The 22,153-nt window shown below is 42.7% G+C and overlaps 1 protein-coding gene and 1 non-coding gene across 5 annotated transcripts in view; one reads left to right on the top strand and one right to left on the bottom strand.

Moving 5' to 3' along the window:
* FYN (FYN proto-oncogene, Src family tyrosine kinase) overlaps window positions 1-22,153 on the bottom strand; it is a 199,821-nt gene that overhangs the window by 146,717 nt on the left and 30,951 nt on the right. The window lies entirely within an intron of this gene.
* On the top strand, window positions 20,731-20,802 carry TRNAA-AGC (transfer RNA alanine (anticodon AGC)). Its single transcript has one exon. It is a non-coding gene; the product is annotated as a tRNA-Ala (tRNA).

Here is a 22,153-nt window from a genome sequence, read left to right as displayed (position 1 = left end):
GCAATACATTTGGATTTTTTAAAGCGTGAAATATCCTGACTTTTAAATGCTGGCTTAAATTTTTACAAAACATTGAACTAGTGAACATATGTGTGTAGGCCACCTCTATTGCATGGTGACTCTTTACAAGCCCAGAGTTGAGGAGAAAATCTCAAGTAAAAAATCCCCCCCCCCCTTTTTTTTTCTAAAGAATGAGAGCCTTTCACATGTTGCTACGCTAAGGGCAGAGACCTGGTGGATAACAAACATGTTCTGTTTTACAATTTTTAAAATATCCAATATTCCAACTGAAAAGGGCTTACTTTGCTTTCCTTTTAGAGTTTACACACTCACATATTATGCTGGTAAACATTTAATCCAAATTTTAGTATCATGTTAACATAACAGACCTCAGCTAACTGCTACAAGTGTTAAAATATGTGTTTGGGTGGGAAGCACAAATTAACTCGCAATTTTTAAAAGGGAAAAAATGAAGAGGGACCCAAAATTCTCATGGAAAATATATAAACACTCAAGTTGACTTTCAGTTTATCAATTTCCTCAGGAAAGAACTTCCCATTTGCAGCTGACTTATATTATAATAACACACCCAACAATTTCATTAGAATGCTATTTTTAATCAGTTCATCATATCACTATGCTTCAGGAACTGAAAGCAAGAAGTACATAAAGCCATCAACTATGGATACAGAACATTCAGAAGTCAAGTAGCATTTTCAAGTGGGAAAATAGGTGGAAACGCGTAGCACAACCACAAAGGAAACATATCAATGGTTGGTCCTCTCATGTGAGTGCATAAACTTAAAAAAAAAAAACCTTCATGGCACACTTTTCAAAACTGAAAAACATCTATTGCAAGATATGAAGAATCTATTTGGCAATGACTCACATGATAACATCATTGGGTGGATCACTGTAGTAGAATCTGGTCCAACCTCATTTCACTTGTTCTGGTTCTTACCGTTTATTAAAGGGCAATCTGGATGATGATAAATATTAGTGACTCTACTTTCTAATGATTTTCCTCCTGATCCAATGAATATAATCACAGGTACGTGGAAAGAGCACTCATGTGCAAGCCTTTCTATTGAAACCTAGGAGAAAGCTTTGACACTGTCATGGTTAAAACAGAATCCTGTATGGCATCTTGTTAACAGTGGGTGATGTTCGTGCCTATGGCTCCCTGTGTCTTTGTCTTTCTATCTTTCCTGTGTCCAGGGTCTTCAGCTCATATATTGTTCTGTACTTGCTTGTCTGTCCCTGTTCACTCTGCCTCATCTATTTTGCCCCACCTGCTCTCATTCATTACTCTGGGTTTCTCTGTGTATTTGCTTGAATGTAGCTGTTCTGCTTCCCTGGTCTCTTGTCCCTTCTTGCATTTGGACCCACTTCCCTCCCTGCCGAATGAACACTAGCTTTCAACCAAGGTGTAGACTGAGAGCTAGTGTCAGGAAGCCACGAAATGCATTCTTGTATATCTTACCTTTAAGTTCTCATTTGTATCAAGGTCACAAATTCACACACTAAACCAACAAGTTTCTCAAAAAGTATCTTTAATACTTCGAGCAAAAGAACTGCTTGAAGTTTTTGAAAGCTCCTCCCAGCTCCATCTGTGCATTTCCTCAGACTGACAGGCCAAACATTAGTACTCCCTTGGTGGTAAAGCCTGCTTGCTTCAAGACTGAAAGAGACAGAAAGCCATGGCCTCTGACATGTTGGAACAGTTGTCCAAAGAACTTACTGGGATCTCTCTGGGCTGTGGGCAAAGAGGCCCAGACTGTCCTCTGCGTTTCCAAACAAGACAAAGATTCCGCTTCACAAGGCTCTGGGAGAACTTACCCTTTCCTTTAACTACTGTACTTTCAAGATCTTTGATGAAAACAGATGCAACTGCCTCAAACACCAAAGAGTTTTAGAGTTTTATAATTATGTTTCCCACCTAAACAAACTTGGCAACTGAAAAAACATGGGGCCCCTGGGACTTATATGACTTAGAGGCAGCAACTTACAAGAGATGGAGCACAGTTTTTAATAACTAGACAGACCTGGGCTCAAATCCTAGCATTCTGGATAGTGTGATACCAGGCAAGCTACTCAATTTCTCTGTGGTTTTTTCATCAGTGAAATGACATCAATACCTACCACATAGGATTTCTGTGGGGATTAGATTACAGGAGGTAACATAGGAGAATGGCTAGCACAGCACACCAGCAAACAGTGGTGTGGGGGCCGGAGGTGAAGAACGCATGTGTCCAGGCTCTCTCTTGCCCCAGCTGCTCAAGTGGACCTTGGCTTCCCAGGCTTTGCCTTGCCCACCTCCTGGGAAAGTGCTATGATCAGAATCAGGAGGACAGGTGAAAGAACAGTGGGTCATGGTTAGAAAACATGCATAAATTTGTCAGGAGTATAAGCCGTAGGTACCTCCCAGTTTGTTTTCTTTAAGGCACCCCTCGAATTGTTCAGGCCCATATGCCAACTTTGGGGAGGGAGGTAATTAGGTTTATTTATTCATTTAATTTTTAAATGGAGGTACCGGGGACTGAACCCAGGATCTCGTGCATGTTAAGCACACGCTCTACCACTGAGCTCTACCCTCCCGCCACATGCCAATTTTTAAGTCAACATTTAGAGAAACCACCCTGGGCATTCAGCTTATAGGAAAGGAGGGACCTGAGGTGCTGCTGTGGATTCTGTGTCCCCACTGCTGCACTGAGAAACAAGTAAAGTATTTGCTATTTTGAAATTATTGTCACAGGACTGTAACTTTTTTGTTTTAATTGAAGTATAGTCAGTTTACAATGTTGTGTCAATTTCTGGTGTACAGCCTAGTTCAGTCATACATATATACATACATATATTTGTTTTCATATTCTTTTTCATTATAAGTTACTATAAGGTACTGAATATAGTTCTCTGTGCTACACAGTATAAACTTGGTTATCTACGTTATATATAGTAGTTAGTATCTGCACATCTTGAGGACTGTATCTGTTGGGCTCTAACATGATTCTGAAACTGGACTGTGTGGGTCTGGAGACATAAGGGTTAGAGGAAGGATTACATTGGTTTTATTATTATTTAATTACACAAACTTGGGAGTGGAGGTGGTCCCTGAGCAAGAGGGAAGGGGAAGTAAGAACAGTTGAGCTGCCTGTCTCACGGGCAGAGGAACACAGGGAGGCACTGGGAGGTGGGTGACCGAGGGGCAGAGGCTGACACCAGGGCCCACTACCCATTCCTGACTCATTCTGGTTCTGGTGAGTCATTAGCATTTCTGTGTTTCAGTTCTTCCCTCGTAAAATGGCAGGATGGGAGGGCGGAAGCATTATGCACACCAGTTGGCCTTTAAAAGTGAGCTGGGAGGTATGCTGGCAGTGGGGTCCTCCCAACTCTGGCCTGCACTGCTCCTTAAGCAGTAGATACATGTGTGTACGTATGCACACATGTATCTATATGTGTGCACATGTGTTTGTGTATATACGATTACACACGTGCTAACACAAACTCCAGAGCTACTCCTGCACAAACCACTACACCATTTAAAAGAAAGTCTTCAAAAGGATCACCTGGTTAATCCCTCTCCATCCAAGTAAGAATATCCCTGAATCTAAAAAGATGAGTAGACTTTTCCTAAAAATCTCCACACGAGAGGTTTACAGCCTCACATTAATAATGTACTTGATTTTCTAACAACTCTCATAATGGAGAAGTTCCTCTTTGCTACATTTTTATAAATTGCATGCCTGCCTGCATTCCCAATTCCTCTTACCTATTTTTGCTTTTGCCTAGAAAATAACTCCTTTCAGCAACTATATAATTTACTTACATATTAATATTTACAGCCTATTGTCTCACTGTCTCCTTTCTCCCAACTAGAATAAGCCACCTTGTTCACCAATTTATTCCAAGTACCAAGAAGAATGCCCAACTCAGACCTGGCACTCAAATAAGTATTTGTAATTTGAAGCTGAATTTTTTTGTTTGTTTAATATTTGATAAAAATCACAAATCTACAGAGCCAGAAGGAACCTTAAAGATACAAAAACTGGGGGAGTCTGTAGCTCAGTGGTTAGAGGGCATGCTTAGCATACATAAGGTCCTGGGGTCAATCTCTAGTACCTCCATTAAAAATAATAAATAAATAAACCTAATTACCTCCCCCTCAAAAAAAAAAAAAAAAAGGTGGAAACTGAGGCCTCATGAGGGTAGATGGCCCACCCGAGCTACAGAGTTTTCCAAGCCCTTTTACACTTCACTTCTTAGCCTCCACAGAGACCTATGTTCCCGGGGAAACAGTCTGGGTGGGAGGCAGCCAATGAGAGAAGCCAAATCCGAATTCATTTAGAGCAAGAGAGACAGAGAGAGTGATGGCATTTATTTACAGAACAGCAAAATCTCATATAATAATAATTTGTGCATCCGTAGCCACTTTCATCTAAGGAGCTCAGGGAGCTTATGAAATACTCTCCCCACAATGTGAGGCATCGTTATCATTATCTGCTCTCAGACAAGGGAGCTAAGAAGCTCGGTGTCTATGGCTGTACTGCAGGCTGGACCACTTATCCCCCTAGAGTTTTACGTCCTCAACCTTGTCAACATCAAAAACAGCTGGATAAAGCTACAACCGCTGTAGTAACCTCCCGGTTTGTTTTCTTTTAGGCACTCCTAAAACCATTCAGGCCCATGCCAATTTTTAAGCCAGTGTTTGGAGAAACATCCCTGGACATTCAGGTGTTCAATCATGTAATGCCTCCTTTCAGGTCACCAATGGCTGGTGCTTGACCACAAGGACATCTGGGGCACACAGCAGCTTTTGAGGGTGGGGAATTCGTTTCTTTCCTCAGTTTACTGCCCTGGCCCCACAAACCCTTTCCACCTGTGCAAGTTAAATCAACTCTGTTGGAATCTTTATCTCCCCACAAATTACAGTATTTACAATCACCCCTCAATTATTTAGGAACCACATTAAAGGCCAATGAGATTGAGTCAATACAGCAAGCCCTGCAGAGAAGCACATTTAGACTTCGACCAGGTAGCACACGCTCCTCTTTGGTAAGATGAGGGAAACAGTGGTTTCTGAATTCTACTTCTCACTGGAAAGCTTTCTCCTTATTGCACGTATGCAGGAGGGCTCACTCTCCTTTACTCTCTTGTTGAATGAAGACGCCAATCTAAGCAGTGAAGATTAAATGACATTAGTGCCATGGTGGCCTCTCCACCTGGGCCAAGTTTATAGTCAGCCCCAGTGGAGGAACCTGGTTCTGGTTTGCTGTGTACCCTGTGAGCTCCCTCCCCTACTGCAGCTCCTGGGACCACCCTGCTGACCTTGTCCTTGGGCTGGGAGTTTTGTGGCCAAACTGTCAGGCAGCATCCTGAGGTTTGCCAGTCCCCTGGAAAAAACGGAAATCCTTACTGAGCTCAGGATTTCCCACAAGTGTTTCCTGAGAGGTCCGTGTTCTGTGAGATATTAAAGGTGTAACTTGGAAACAGAATTCTGTGATCAAGTAAGTTGTGAAACTTGGGTAGAAAAACACGTGAAACAATAGTGGCTCCTCAAAAAAGTAAAAATGAAATTCCCATATGATCCAGCAATTCCACTTTGGGTATTTTCACCCAAAAGCACTGAAAGCAGGGCCTCAAACAGATGCTTGTACACCCTAGATCATAGCAGCACTATTGACAAGACCCAGAAGGTAGATGCAACTCAGATGTCAACTTCTGTTGAGTGGATAAACAAAATGTGGTCTATACATACAATGGAATATTATTCAGGAAGCAAATTCTGACATGTGCTACAACATGGACGAGCCTTGAAGACATTATACTAAGTGAAATTAGCCAGTGAAAAAGAGAAATATTGTATGATTCCACTTGTCTGAGGTACCTAGATCAGTCAGATTCATAGAGACAGAGAGTAAAAGGGTGGTTGCCAGAGGCTGGAGGCGGGGAGAACGGGAAATTGTTGTTCAGTGGGCACAGAGTTTCTGTTTCCCAACATGAGAAGAGTTCTGGAGATTGAGCAACAATGTGAATATACTTACCACTGCTGAACTTAAACACTTCCAAATGATTAAGTGGGTAGATTTTATGTCATGTGTATTTTACCACAATTAAAAAAAAATTCAACAGTTTTTGCAGAGGAACTTCTCAGAGCCTTTAAATGCCAAGATGCACTGGGAATCCCCAAGAAGGGGAGACAGCAAGCAGCTTTCCCCAACTTATCTGGCCACAAAATCCATTTTTTTTACAGAGCATCTCATGGGATCAGTGTGCTTTAGAACACACTTCAGGAAACACTGAAAACTCTTAGAAAATAGGAAATTCTTTTTTTTTTTTCTATTTGCATAAAGGAAGGCAAGATTCCAGAGCCTGAAGCTAGGTTTTCAAAAGAGTTTTAACTCACCACATCCTCTGACAGAGGAGAACCAAGTTCTAGCAACTGTGACACTGAGCAGCCACAACTGAGCCACTGAGCAGCAGGTCACAAACCAGTCTCTACTTTTTCTCCTCAGACATAAGCTCAACCTATCTCACAGGCTTGTGGTGAAATCTAATCAGGAAACATATATGAAAGATCCTAAAAAGTACTACATGCTATTGAAAAAGTAAGAGAATTATTAGGTTCTTATGCTTAAGAGGTGCAGCAGACAACTTCAGGCAGCCTGAAGAGCTCAGAATATGTACTAGGCACCAAACAGGCACTAACGACAGAGATGAAAGAGATGGCAAAAGAAGAACCAGAGGCTGAGTGGTACTTGTTGTGCAGCAAAAAAGGAGACCAGGAGTCAGAAAACATAGATTCCAAAGCAGATTTTACTGCTGTCTGACCTTAGACTAGTCATTTAACCTTCCTGACTCTCAGCTTGCTCAACTGTCAGATGAGGTAGACAGAGATCATCTCAAAGATCACCTCCAGCTAGGCGAGTCTATGAAACACTGTGCCAGCTACCTGCACAGCTCCTCCGCCAGACACTTGAGGGCCTGCCCTGGCCTTGCTCCATGCTAAGATGCAGCGATGGGCAGATCGCTGCCTTGGTGCCCCTGCTGAGCTAAGAGGGAGCCACCAGCCTCCAGACCGGCATCAGAAGATGAGGCAGCGCACACGGGGGTGTTATGTCCTTGTTAATTACTACTATAAATAATAATTAGTATTATTCTCCTAGACCCTTGTCCCCACCCCTACAGTTTTAAAAAAAAGTATTTCCAAAGTATGTTTATTGAACTACTGATTCAACTGAGCCAGGTAAGTGGCAGTCGGGGGTTGAGGGTGCAGAACTGCCGAATGAACAGAGAGGTACAGAATTCCAGAGAAATAAGGCTGCCCAGTTCTGGGGCCCTATCTTCCTGCAGGTTCAGTGATCATGAACAGAAAATACAAGGTGCCCCACCACTGCCTGTCAGCAGACGGGCAATCTGTCCCAGACGCTCTCTTGGAGGGGCAGAGTGTCCGTGGTGCAAGATGATGGCAGAGGAGTGGCTGGAAGGGAACATGCAAGAAACCTGGGGGAGGAAACAGTCTCTGGGGGAATCATGAGTAGGAGAGCTGGCCCCAGAGTGAAGGGGCTGGCAGTTTTGAATTTGCTGTGCGTGGTGACACAAAACCTCCAAAGGCAGCTGAGTGGCAGCGGACAAGGGGAAAGGGAGCCTTCATGAGGCAGGCCACATACATGGAAGACTCTGAGTCCCAGATGAGTGGCTGGATGGCGTGGGAAGCAAGAGCGTTCGGGGGGCGGGGGGTTTAAAGGACAGCTGTTGAAGGCTTGCACTAGGTGATGTTGATACACAACAGAAGGGACGAAAGTGGTGGCTGTGTGGAAAGAACACATGAATAAAGCTATCAACGCACTGGATGCGTGGAGAGAGAGAGCAGGCTTGTTCTCAGCTTTCAGGGAGACGGGGCAGAGGGAAAAGTAATGACTGAGGAAATAATGAGAAGTGCCAGAAATCCATGGTGGTGGAAAAGGCACTTTTGTTTCTGTCACATTTAAACTGAATTGGCACTGAAGATATTGAGTCAAAATGTCCTACGGAGAAAAGGTGTCAATAAAAATAGATCTGTAGACATATAGACACAGGAGAGACTAGGCATGGGTGTATGTGCAAAACAAAGGGGCTATTTGTACAATTTGCATTTCCATCAAGGATGCATATCTTTGGGTCCATGAATAGGCATTCAGGGGGTCCAAAGGCCTCCTGAGTAGCATACGGTACCCAGGTTTGTGTGTATATGCTTTTCTGCATGGAGGGTTCCTAGCTTTCATCTGGTGCTCAAAAAGGCCCCCAAATAGCAGTTTAGTTGGTATTAAGATCCTCAATATTTCATGGAAAACTTCTCTTTATCTGCTCGACAAATCTGCCATATCAGAGCATGTCAAGAACAGGGTGCTAAAATTGTATTTATTACCAAATTTAAGAATCAAGGAATAGTTACTCTCCTATCATCTTGTCAAAATGAAGGTACATTATAACACTCCAAAGACTATTGACATTGGCAAACATATTTAACTCAAATCTTTTAAATTAAAAATGTTAAAAGCACATTTCAGAGCTTTGCAAGTAGAGGTTCCTTGCAAAAAGTTTATTATGTATGGTACTTTAATATAAGGGTATCTCGATCTGTTAATACTCACAGCTAGATTCAAAGACCTGCCTAAAACACTTATTGGAGCTCCTTTTAACAGTCATGACTTTTTTTTTCCAAAAGGATGTTATCAAGGAGACTGTGCAGTAATGACTAAAAATACGTGACACGCCTGCGTTACTATAAATAAATATTGCACATTCTCCCAACCCATTTAATTACTGTTCACCTAAAGCAGTGCAATTAAGAAACTGTGCTGAATTCTGAAAATGGGAAAAGCCCTCCTGTCTCTCTTAGGTAGTTTTACAATCCTAACAATAGACTTAATGAAGCCTTTTAAAAGAAGGACAATTACACTAAAATGACCGGGGCATGTAAAAATTCATTACACACATCCTCCTGCTGCCTGTTGGGTTAAATGCCTCATCACACCCTGGAGAGAAGTAGGAACAAAGAATAAAGAAAAATCACAACTTTCTGAGTGTACATCTTATGCCTGAGAACTAATCTGGCTCCGAAAATCACTCAGGACTACACCCTACCTGCCAAGTGCAAAGGAGATATGCCTGGTATGAGCTAAGCGATGGCATGGCCCTAGGAGTGCTGCTGGCTTGTTGAATGTAAACTGACATTACAATCCATGTCGTGATGATGCTGAACAATAATTACATAGCTTTATACAGCTTTTCCTTTGAGAAACAAGGGCTACAAAACAAAGTCCACTCTCCTGGGACTGCTAGCACCCATTACCCTCAGGTCCACCCCGGAGACAGCACCAACTGACTGATTTTTTGTTTAAATTTATTCCTAAGAGTTTTACGTTCTTCTGTTATTATTATACATAAAATTGTTTATCTTCATTTCATACCTATTAGCTGCCAATCTACAGAAATACAATAGATTTTTGTAAACTTGACCTTGTATCCTTTGACTTTACTAAGTTCAATGTTCAATTATTAGTTCTTTCTAGTAGTGGTTTTATATATTTCTTAGGATTTCTCTATATAAACTGCCATGTCACCTGCAAATAAAGACAATTTACCTCTTCCCATCCAGTCTTTATGCCTTTTATTCTTAAAGAGCTACAAGAGCCTGTAGGAAGTTCCCGCCAAGGCACTCTGGTTTGCCTGATGCCACTTTTTGCCCCTTGTAGGGCCATGAGGATGGGGCCATGGGGGAACTGTGGCCTTAAGCAGAGAGACCCTGATCCTACCAAGCCATCTGCTGAAGACCAGGGGCCTGATTCAGAGACTCAAACTTTAAGGGACAAGAATTTACAGTTGATTTTCTATGGGTTAATTACTTGTACTTCTCAAGACACTGACATATTAAAAAAATATATATATATGCAAAGGAATTACTGAATCTTTGGGATTTTGAGCTAGTAGGGCCCTTGGAGATTAAATCTCTCTTCTTACAACAAAAATGAGGCTCAGTTTGTCCAATGACTTGTACCAGGGCAGCTAGAGGCTGAGGGCGAGTCTGCTATTCTGGACAGGAAGTGAACAGAGAGTTCAGAGAGCTGGATGCTCATCTTGAGTAGGTCAGGAATGTACTCTGCCCTAACAGACTATCAGTCTAAGAGTCTAGGGGAGATCTCAGATACCCTGAGTCTCAGTCCAAGTAGATGGGATGACTTGGGACCATGTGAATACGGACATCTTTTTTTGAACCTTTGCTAAGGGTGTTCCCTAAACCCTGGGCAGGATTACATTTTCCAGTGCCTAGCCAATCTGTAGCTAGCTATTATTATTAAGAATTGGATTTTCCTCTCCCTGTCCACAGTAAACTTACCCTGAAATAAGTCAGAAACTAGGAGCAACTCTGGCCCTATTTACATCAACTGCTGAACATGATCAGTTCCTATCATCACAGTCTAAAAAGCTCCATTTAACGTCTTAGAGCTCATACACAGCCCCCAGGGATCCTGGCTGAATTCTTCTCTTACATATTATTTGTACCTGTCTCTTGGAAAAACCTGGCAAAGCTAAGAAAATCACCAGCCTGTTTAGCAAGCAGCTAACATGTTTCTGCCATACTAGCCAAGGGATGTTAACAAGGATGTCCTCAAATTAGTTAGCATATTTCTGTCAATCTAATACATGTATTTGAACAGCTGAAATTCTAGGACTTGAGGAAGTCCAGTGCTTCAAATATCCCCTCTCGTCACAAAAAGACCAAGCATTCTTACTCATCAATCACTTCTCTAAAATAACCATCAGTCGTCACCGCTAAAAAAGAAGTTCCAAGAGGTCAAAAGTGTTTAACTGAGATCAGAGCAAGGCCACAACTGAACAAAATAGAAACCAGACAATAAAAGAGCATCACTCGTGGCTGTTGGTTATGTGTTGGGTGAAGCCTGTTTCACCAGAAAAGGGGAAGCTGGGGAGGAGGGTAGGAAACTGTACTAGCTACTTACCCAGGGGGCCTTAGGAATAGCACCTCATTTGACTGGCTATAGCCCTGTCGGGGTAAACATGACATCTTTAACTCCTGAGGAAGTCAGTTAAGTGGCTTAACCAAGGTCAAACAGTTGGTTAATGGTAGAATGGCATTTTTTTTTTGAATTTGAATCCAGATTGATCTCACTTTCCATCCTTTTAGTTGATTTTATTATAAAAGCAATATAACCACATTAGGAAGAAATTCCCTGTAATCTCACTACCCAAATACAACAACTAGCATTTTGGTATAATTTTTGTAGGCTTTTCCCACCCATGCATTTTCTGCCAAAATTAGGATCATATTCCACAGACAGTTTGGTATTCTGCTTTTCTTCTACTTAATAAACTAAACATTTGTCCAACTTATTTAACAGTTTTCACATCATCATTTTAACTAATATAAAATGTTCCATTGAGTAGACCTGTCATAGTTTACATAATGAGACCTCAGTTACGGAAAACTGGTTTGTTTGTTGTTGTTGTTTTTTTTTTTTGGCACAGCGCAAGTCTTATTTCCAGTATACCATGCTGCTCTCCCAAATATGTAATGTCACCATCGAAAGATAATACCAATCAACAAGTGATGAAAAACTATGATGAAATTATTTTGAAAATGCCACCCTCACTGAGCTCCCTGGCCTGGAATCAAATAAATCTGATGAATGCTATTAATGAAGGGTGACCCAAAAATAACAAGTTAAAAAAAGCTGCACTTCTGAGACTCCAGAGAACACATGCTTTTAATGGTTTAATGCTCTACTTTCAGTTTCATAGGGATGCCAACAAAAGACGTTATCCTCACTCAAAGCTAGATTTGGAAGAATGGAAATTCTTTGAAAAGAAAACAAATTCTATTAGCTTAATGTATCAGAATGGTCAGAATTTACAAATCAGGCCAAAATGCTCACCCAGGACCGTGTCATATTTCATAGCTAATTTGCTGTTCAAAACGCCACAGACCCATTTTTCTCAGGTCAAATGAATGAGCGATCACAGAACTGCTCTGGGTTCTCATCAACTAACCCTCTGAGGTCACAGAAATAGTACTGTCAAACCCTGTGCCAGTTTACTGAATTTATAAAATACAAAGCATAGCTGTCAGAAAAATCTCCTATGTTTGGAGGAAAGTAATCTCCAAAATATTTGAGTGCCTCTGTGTGGATATCTGTTTTGAAAGCTTTACCAGAAATCCATACCACCATCAGTTTGATGTGGAAACAGATGCTTACATGCCTGGCAGCATCTATCTGTTCCCCAGACAGAGAACTAAAGGTTCTTGCTGATTGGGGAAAACTGAGTGAAAATGGAGAGAACTGGGTGTTTTATTCCTCCTGAGATGGAATCTGCTCCCTCATCACAATGTGACTACAGTCCATGAAAAACAACCTTTCACCCTTCCCACTGTGGTCGTTTAGAACCTACACCTCTCCCTTCATGCCCCCAGCTGTCTCTACCCTACACTTTGACGGGGAGTTGTACTTCATCAGACCCCAGTGACATCCTTTTCCTCTCCAATATTTAGTTAATACTGCATTTCATCTTTTCTTCCAATTTTCCCTTCTCTTAAAAGTTAATCTGTTTACTCAAGGGAATGCCAAATGGAATGTCCAAATATAACCACTTTGCAAAACAATTTGGTATGACCCAGTAAAGCTGAAGATGCACATCCTCCAAGACCCAGAAATTCTTCTCTTTGGTACCTATCCTAGAGAAACCGTTTGCAGCAGGATGCACATATAAGAATGTTGATAGAGGCACTGTTTAAGACAGTACAAAATTGGAAATGACCCACATGTCCATTGAGAGGAGACTAGATAAATAAATTGAGGTGTATTCATACAAGGCAAGACCACACAGCAGGGAAGATAAATGAATTTCATGCATGCCACTTCATGCATCAATAAGGATGAATCTGGAAAAAAAAAATCAACTGAAAAAAGCAAATGGTACAAAAATACCATTCATATATAGCTCCGAGGCAAACAAAACTTAATTAACAGATTGCTTAGGGAAATATACTTACACAGAAAAGCCAGGAAGTGACAAACACTGAATTCAGAACTGTGGTTCCTTTGAAAGACAGGGGTATGGCCAGGAAGGAGCGCATAGGGGCTTCCAGATTACCGGAAGATTACCAGATACTCTAGTTCTTAAGCTGCAAGGCGGGTACAGGAGTTGTATTTCTCTCTCTCTTCCCCTCCAGTCCCCTCTCTGTGTAGGTATGTACGTATGTATCTGACACACACTCCTTTGTATGATTATATGTTCTTCTGCATACATCAGCCTCATCATTTTTCATGTTACCCTGAGCCCTGGACTCAGCTCCCTCAGTGTCTCCTTCCTGGTGCTCTGACCCTCTGCAGAGCCCTCACCCCTGATCCTCTGTCTGAGACTGAGTGCTTGCTCTGTCGGACTCCCTGCTCCAATCAAACATGACAACCACTGAGCACCCAACATGACGGTCTTTGTTCCCTACATGGACCAACGGGAGCATTTATTCAGGCCACTGCTGATGGGAAGGTAAACGCTAGGGTGACTTCTCACTCAGAAGGTGGTGCTAACTGCGTTGCAAGGAGACCTGAAATGCCACTCAGGGTGTGACGGTCTTTTGCTAAGCCACACCAAGGAGCTGTAGGCAGCAATGCTGGCCTGGATCTCCAGCGCCCGACCCCACTGCAGTGTCTCCTGCTGCTCCTGGGAGGCTTGTCATGTGTACTGCATCCCATTACTCCTGCCCAGCCTGACCTCCCCAAACCATCCTTTCCTATTTCCTGTAAAATAGTCTCAGTTCCACACTTGTCTCAGACACTCAGGCTCCCAACATCGGCACAATTCTTCATCCTTCTTTCTCCTCTTTTAAGAGTAAACTCTGAGATTACTTTTCAGCTCTAACCTCAGTTAGACTCCCTCAGGAGTCCTGATCTTGGTACCTTGGCCTTAACTGAGACAAAATAAGAGTTCTTATTGGATTTACTGTATTTCAGGAATGTTTATTCTAAAAGCTTCTATTTCCTACTCAGAAAATAAAACTGATAAAGAAACTCCTTAAAAAGCAAATGGATTTGTTAAATAATTTTTTTTTTTTTAACTTCAGTTGTCTCCCAAATTTAGTAGACTTCTTGTGGAAAAAATACATAAATTGTAGCCACTGTCCTGGAGATCTGAGTCTGGGTAATTTGATTTTCTTCAAAAATGTTTCATACCATCTGCATCATAATATGAAAACAGAACAGCACATCCCCATTTTAACTTTAATGGGCCTATTTTCATTTGATCATAGAAGACATACTAAAGTAAAGAATGACTATGAAAAAGAAAGGACAAGAAAAGTAAGGAAAGGTTTATGCAAAGAGGTGATAGATACTGTGCAGAATGCTACACTCAGCCCTGCGAGGAGCAGGATGCGTGTCACAGGCGGGGGGCCAGGATAAGTGTTTGGCTTCAACAGAGAAGTCTGAGTTCAGCCATGAACAGAGAAGCTGAAAGACACATCTGAAACACCAGGCCAGGGAAGGTGACTCCAAAGTGAGAGGTGACAAGAACCTGATGCAGGAACATGGTTGTGGGAAAGAAAGAAAGAAAAGAAAGAAAGAAAGAAAAGAAAGAAAAGAAAAGAAAAGAAAAGAAAAGAAAAGAAAGAAAGAAAGAAAGAAAGAAAGAAAGAAAGAAAGAAAGAAAGAAAGAAAGAAAGAAAGAAAGAGAGAGAGAGAGAGAAAGAAAGAAAGAAAGAAAGAAAGAAAGAAAGAAAGAAAGAAAGAAGGAAAGGAAGAAAGAAAGGAAGGAAGAAAGAAAGGAAGAAAGGAAGGAAGAAAGAAAGGAAGGAAGGAAGGAAGGAAGAAAGAAAGAAAGAAAGAAAGAAAGAAAGAAAGGAAGAAAGGAAGGAAGGAAGGAAGGAAGGAAGGAAGGAAGGAAGAAAGGAAGGAAGGAAGAAAGGAAGAAAGGAAGAAAGGAAGAAAGGAAGAAAGGAAGGAAGGAAGAAAGGAAGGAAGAAAGAAAGGAAGAAAGGAAGAAAGGAAGAAAGGAAGAAAGGAAGAAAGGAAGAAAGGAAGGAAGAAAGAAAGAAAGAAAGAAAGAAAGAAAGAAAGAAAGAAAGAAAGAAAGAAAGAAAGAAAGAAAGAAAGAAAAAGAGGGCCTTTGGAGAAAAGCACCCAAGTTGTTCAATTCCTTCAGTTTGAGTGAAGAAAGCTCTCAGTGATCACAGGACCAAGGGATACGGTGATAGACAAGAAAACACAAAAATCTGTTGTTCACCACCTCAAATTTGAGCTGAGACACAGCAATGGATGTTCATGGGCAAAGCATCAGTGAGACGACAGCTGCCTAAACATTTACATGCAGACAGGCCTATGGCATGTGCTGACTTGGGCTCTACCCCTCGCCTCTGAAAGAAAATAAACAATTTCTATATTTCCAACAAAAAGGAAGTGGTTTTAATCGTGCTCCTTGGTATTTGCCCAAAGGAGAAGAAACTTAGTCCACACAAAAGCCTGCACGTGGATGTTCATAGTAGCTTTCTTCATAATTGCCAAAACTTGGAAGCAACCAAGGTATACTTCAGAAGGTGAATGAATAAATAAACTGTGGTACATCCAGACAATGGAAATAATATTCAGTGCTAAGAAGAAATGAACTATCAAGCCATGAAAAGATATGGAGGAAACATAAATGTATATTACTAACTCAAAGAAGCCAATCTGATAGGGCTACATAGTATATGATACCCACTACACGATATTCTGGAAAAGGCAAAACTATAAAGACAGCAAAAAGATCACTGGTTGCTAGAGTTTAGGGATGAGACAAGCATGAATAGGCAGAGCACTGAGGATTTTTAAGGCGGTGAAAGCACTCTGTATACTTTAATGGTGGACGTATGTCATTATACACTTGTCCAAACCTATAGAATGGACAACACCAAGAGTGAATCCTAATGTTAACAGTGGACTTTGGACGATAATGATGTGCACAGGTAGGTTCATTGGTTGTAACAAATGTACCACTCTGGTCAGAGATGTTAATAACAGGGGAGGCGATACACATGTGGGGGCAGAAGGTTCGTGAGAGATTTCTGTACCTTCCCCTCAATTTTGCTGTGAACCTAAAACTGCTCTAAAAAATAAAGTCTATTCAAAACAAGACAAAACAAAACAAAACAAAACCTTGAAAACAAAAAACAAGTGCTTTTTCTTGCCTTGACACATCTTACTCTGTTGGCTCTGAAATGATTTTTAAGCTTTTTACTTTTTCCTTCAAAAAACATTATAGCTGACCCTTGAACAGCACGGGGAAGGGAGGTTGGGGTGCTGACCCTCTGTGCAGCCAAAAATCTCCACGTACCTTTACGGCTGGCCCTCCCTATCCTTGGTTCCGCATCTGCAGATTCAACCAACTGCAGATCGTGTACCCCCACAGTATTTACTGAAAAAAATGGCGTATGAGTGGACCTCCCCATTCAAACCCATGTTGTTCAACGGTCAACTGCAGACAGTGTCTTGGTGCTGTTTTATTAACCGTCCAGAAAACACAGAAGCCTAATTATATTTTCCTCTGGGCCATTATAAAAATAGAATGAAGAAAAAGTTATTTAGTTGGCTAGTAGCCAATATTTATTAATACCAAATACGAGAAAATAGAGTAAATGTGATGGTAGCCGTCAGAAGTGTCTAGTTCTACCAGTTCACGGGCCAAGGGAAAAAAAGGACTCCCGACACTACACTGAAGAGGCCTCCCCCACACCTAAAACTTCACTCAGGATGACTGTAACGCCCAAACTTCAAAACTAGGTTTTATAAGTTACTTCATTTTCTTTTTTCAATAATTTCACATTTTTATTTATTTTGGGGGTGGAGGTAATTAGGTTTTTTATTTATTTATTTTTTAATGGCAGTACCAGGGATTGAACCCAGGACCTTGTGTATGCTAAGCACACACTCTGCCACTGAGTTATATCCTCCGCTACTTCACCTTCAGTACCTAAGGGCTGTTCAAACTTTCCCCCAACTTAAAATGCACTTTTTTTGCTATAAGCATCTTGCAAGTGACCTAAGCATTGTGCTCTGTAACTTTGCATGCATCCTGATGCACGGGTCAAGCTCTCTGGTAAAGGAAAAAATAGTTTTCCCCCATCTGACAACAGCCTAGTAGGCAAAGGTTGAACTTTGTTTTTTAAACTACTGTTTCCACCACCTCCAGTCTCAGAGGACTACTTTTCAGAACATTCTTCCAAAGATGGACAAAATCTCCACTGTGCCCCCAACACAGAAGTTTACTTTTTTTGTTTCAAATTACTGTAGCATTAAATCTTAGGGAGCAAGAGAAAAAATAATGTGGTGGGAAGGAGACTTCCCCTGGCCCATTCTCTTACCCTGGGTATGAATCAACTCCACATCACACTTGGGTGTCATTCAATCCTTGGCCAGTATTCCCCAAAGAAAGAGGGAATAACAAATAGAGACTGGTCAATGATTACGAAGCCCTCCCTTCTTCAGCATCTCTTCATTTGACTCCCAATCAGGACCCTCTCGTTTCTGTGTCAATTTCACAATACCCTGTACCTCCCCTTCAGACACTCACCACAGTTTCAAGCCACAGTTACACACGATGACTATCTGCTTCTCCCACAGTCAACATCCCGCAGCTCTTCAGTCGCACAGTGGGGACTTACTGAGGCCCCAGGGGCCACACACTCCTTCCACCGCTCCACACTGCCTCAGCCTCCACCCTGGAGCCATCTCACTTTTTCTTGGTATCTTACTTGGAAGGATGAGGCAAAGAGGTGCACTGTTTCATCCCTCCTTCTGTTAAAAGAAATGATCCCCACAGCATTCCACTTCCTTTCCCTCACTTTACACTCTGGCTCTGCGCAGCAGTGGCATATTTCACAACTTTCTGAACACGCCTACATCTTCCGAGAAGCAGCCATGTTCCCCCGACAGTGGGGGCTGCCCTCCACAGACCACATGTAACCCACAAAGGAGGATCAGTCTTCAGTAGAGGTGAACCCCTAACATAGAGATTAGGGCTCCACATCTGAATACAGGGTTCTAGTCCTGAGTTCAAAATCACCCACGGGCTCAGGCCCACAAGTGTGCTACAGGAAGTGCAGCTCAGGATTGAAACTCCCCGACATCAGTGGAAACAGACGGGTACCTCTCCTCTCAAAGCAGCGAATAACCAAGTACTCTACCAACCTTCCCTCCCCGTCTGGCTGAGCAAGCCGAGGGACCATCTCACAGCGCTTCCACAGGACTGTCGGAGTGACTGATTACAGACACAGAGTACTCTGATGTCAGCAAAGCTCTGGACACTCCAAATATAGCTGAACAAGACAGGAAACCTTGGGCCAAGGGACAATCGGGTTTGGTGAACTCAGAGTTGACTGGATGGCCACACCTGAGGGCACGAACATCACAGGGCAGCCACACTGACTTGGAGGGACGTCCACACACAGCAGGGCTTGGGAGGTTCATCATCCTTGGTTAAGGATGTTTTCATCAAGATGTGCTTATGGAAATCACAAATAACTCACAGCTGAAAGGGAACAGTAATTAATGTAAAGAAAGAATGGACATTTGAATGGAATTCAATAGGCTGGAATGACCACTAGAACTGATCAAAACAACAACCCTCCAAAATTGACAGATAAAATCCTACTTTCAATTGTAAAAACATCTACTGCATAAATGTAGGATGATGCCAGCCCCTGCCCTGTACCCTCCAGTCTGCTCAGCTGGGACAACTCACCCCTGTTCACAAGTTCTGCCAATGACCCTGACCAGGCTCTGGGTGGGAGAGGCTCCAGGCCATTGACACAGACTCAGCAATTTTATGACTCTGCCTTCAGACTGGGGTTTTCCTTTCACTCTCTGGGCTCAGGCTCCCGTCCTGGGCCCCACCCTCTTTCTGCAGTTGATTCTGTAACTGATTCCTCTGCACCCAGCTCTTCTACATCAGGCCCTTGACCTGCTCAGCCAGACTGTTCTGCTGCCAAACATCTGTCCACCTAGACTGACCCCTACGGAAGGATTTCCCCAGTGCTATGCTTTCCTTACCAGTTGTCCTCACTGTCTCCTGTTACAGTCTGCTGCTCGTGTGTCCCCGTTCACGTGCCCCAGCCCACGGATCTGTCTGTTCTGTGGATTCCTGTCTGGACTGTATTCTGGATCCCAGGGTGATCCCATCCTGCTACTGACAAGAAACTCAGCTCTTCTATGTGACAGGGGCAAAGGGGATGGGTTTAAAACAACTCCTATCTTAAAGTCTTAAGGATCTGTATTGAATACAAGCCCAGTACAAGCTGCAGGTGAGAGAGCAGCTGAATCAGAGATGCACTGATATAAACATTTAATGATACAGAAAACACATGCCTTTCACAAGACCTAATTGTCTTAGGTGTAGAGTCCTTACTCGACACTGGCAGAGCCATCTCTGAAGTATTGCTCATGTCTGAGTGCCATGCTTTTATTTTTTTTAATTTTTAAATTTTTTGTATTTGTAATTTTTTTCCCCCAAAACCACTTTTAAAAATGGTAGGGTCATTCTTTTTTAGTGCCATGCTCTTAAAGAGACAATGGCATCAAGGGAATGCCTCCAGGAGGAAGTAACCAGAAAACCAAAATTCCTGACATCAGGTAACATGAGAATATTTCTAAGAACCAGGGCTGTTGGTCTAGGAAAGGAGGATTTGCAGGGATGGGGCGTCAGGTGCTGAAGAGCTCTCACATGAAGAAAAGCCTAGAGACTTCTACACTATGAGAAACAGCTTGAGGGTCTGCAGAGGAGGGGCTGGGGCACAAGTCTCCCTTCCTGACTCGCTGACCCTGCCTCTCTAGCCTATTTCCCCCTCACACGGGAGGATCTGCTTTCACAGCCCCCTCCCCACGCCTAGAGCCCAGAATTCTTCATCCTTACTTCACCCCAGTCTGAAACGGCCTTGCTTATTGGGAGGCCTAGAAGACAAGGTTGGTTCCTAGGTGGTCCAAGTGGCATCATCTAGGAAAATTAAATTCACTAAAGTAACCTGTGAGATAAATGGTCACAGGCTTTATGTTTCAGGAAATGAAAAATACAGAAATTCCCAGAGAGATGTGGGAGGCAGAAAAGTGTCCACACCTTCCTAAGACAGTCCCTTCCTAATCCCTGCAATCGGTGAAGATTACTTTACAAGGCATGCTGTGATGTCATCAAGTTAAGGACCTCTAGAGGAGGAGCTAATCCTAGATGACCTGGGGGCTCTAAGAGCCATCACAGGTATCCTTCGAAGAGCAGTGCAGAGGGAGACTGGATAGAGACACAGGGAGAAGGTAACACGGAAGTGGAGGCAGGGATTGGAGTGATGCGGCCACAAACCAAGGAACGCCTGTGGTCACCAAAACCTGAAAGAGATGATGCAAGCAACAGATTTCCCCCAAGGCCTCTGCAGGGAATGCATTCCTGGTGACATCTTGACATTGGATCCTGACTCTAAAACCATGAGAGAATAAATCTCTGTTGTTTTAAGACACCAAGTTTGTGGTCATCTGTTACGACAGCCACAGCAACCTATTATGGAAGGTTTTCTGTTTAAATAGAATTTTGTTGTTGGCCAAAAATGGGCAGTAATAATCTTCTTTAAGGGAAAAGCTTGAATGTTTGTGTGTTTGTATGGACTATTCCATACCAGTCTCAGAACAAGTGCAGCTCTGCTTTTAAAAGTGTTTGGGGCTGGGGGGTATAACTCAGTGGTAGAGTGTGTGCTTAGCATGCACGAGGTCCTGGGTTCAAACCCCAGTACCTCCATTTAAAAAAAAAAGTGTTTGGGGCAGTGACATAAGCATCTTTTAAACCATTTGTCACACACAGTTTACTAATAATCTCTCCTTCACACACAAAGTCAGCAGACAGTAAGTCTATGCAAGGCAGACAACCAAATGATTCCCACCTCCACCCAGCAGGCCTGGTTGCCATCAGGATGATGCAGCACTCAGGGCCACAGGAGGGAGCCTCCGGAGTAGGTGGGAGCTCATCCTGACTCTATTGTAATGTGGGAGCGTTTCTCCCCACCTCGCCTGGTGACATCCAGCTTGGGGAGACTGATGAATGCCACTGAGATGAGGAATACAATAAAATGATCCCCGAGCCGAGGAACTGGCCATGGAAAGAGAATGAGGGTCCCAAAGGCCTCCCCAGACTCCACGCAGAACCCCATTTCTGAAAGTCTCTCCCAGGCTGTCACTGAGGGGACCACCTAGCGGGGCCAGGTCAGGTTTCAAGAGACAGTTCCCCTTTGAGGTTTCTGATGTCTCCTTGATAAAAACATCATTACTATTTGAAAACCTACATCAAGAAGAAAGTCCTTCTCAGTTCAGTGAACAGAAAATGAAAGGTGTGTATAAAATCCCCAGTTCAGCGCCATGAGGCTGCTGATGACCCGCTGTCATCTGCTCCTCTAAGCTTCAGTACAAGAGCGCATCCACCCTGCAGTGAAGAGGGAAGGGCGTGCCAGGTCTGAGACCTGTTTTAGATCTTGCTACTTCCTAGATTCTAGTCCTTGGGTAAATCATTTCACTTCTGTTGAGCTCCATTCTCCTCATGTGTAAAATGGGACAACAGAATAAGATGACATGTGGCCTAACAGTGGTTGCCCACCCCTCTGCCAGAGTTCATTAATGTTCAAGGAAAGAATGAATTAACTGTTCTGTGTCCAGGACTAGACAATCTATCCTCAATTTTTCAACTCTTTCCTTGAATCACGACGTTACAGTGTTATCTGTAGTTCTTCCAACTGCCACGGAGACCTGCCTGAGTTTATAGTAGCTAGAACGAGGGATATTTTACTCTCTTGGAAATTTGAATTGGCAGAGGGCATGTTTTTTCCTTCTCGGACAACAGCAGCATGTAGTTTTACAATCCAGAGATTGATGTGAAAGAAAGTTGGTCCATTATTATGGGTGATGTATAACAACTGTTTTTGGTCTGGGACTAAAAATGTTTTTGCTCTTCCATCAAACACAACTCTGCACAAGCTCCTTGCTCCTAAACACACACAACCCTCCCCTAACCCAACCCAAAGCCATTCCCTTTTTTTGATCCCCAGTCACCAGGAAAGCAGGCTGTGTGAAGCCTGGTCTTTTCCTTTACTCAGTGAAGC

Source organism: Camelus bactrianus, chromosome 8 (assembly GCF_048773025.1).
Source record: "Camelus bactrianus isolate YW-2024 breed Bactrian camel chromosome 8, ASM4877302v1, whole genome shotgun sequence".
Classification (NCBI taxonomy): Eukaryota; Metazoa; Chordata; class Mammalia; order Artiodactyla; family Camelidae; genus Camelus; species Camelus bactrianus.
Note: the sequence above shows the minus strand (reverse complement) of the source record. Positions and strands in the feature narration are given on the sequence as shown.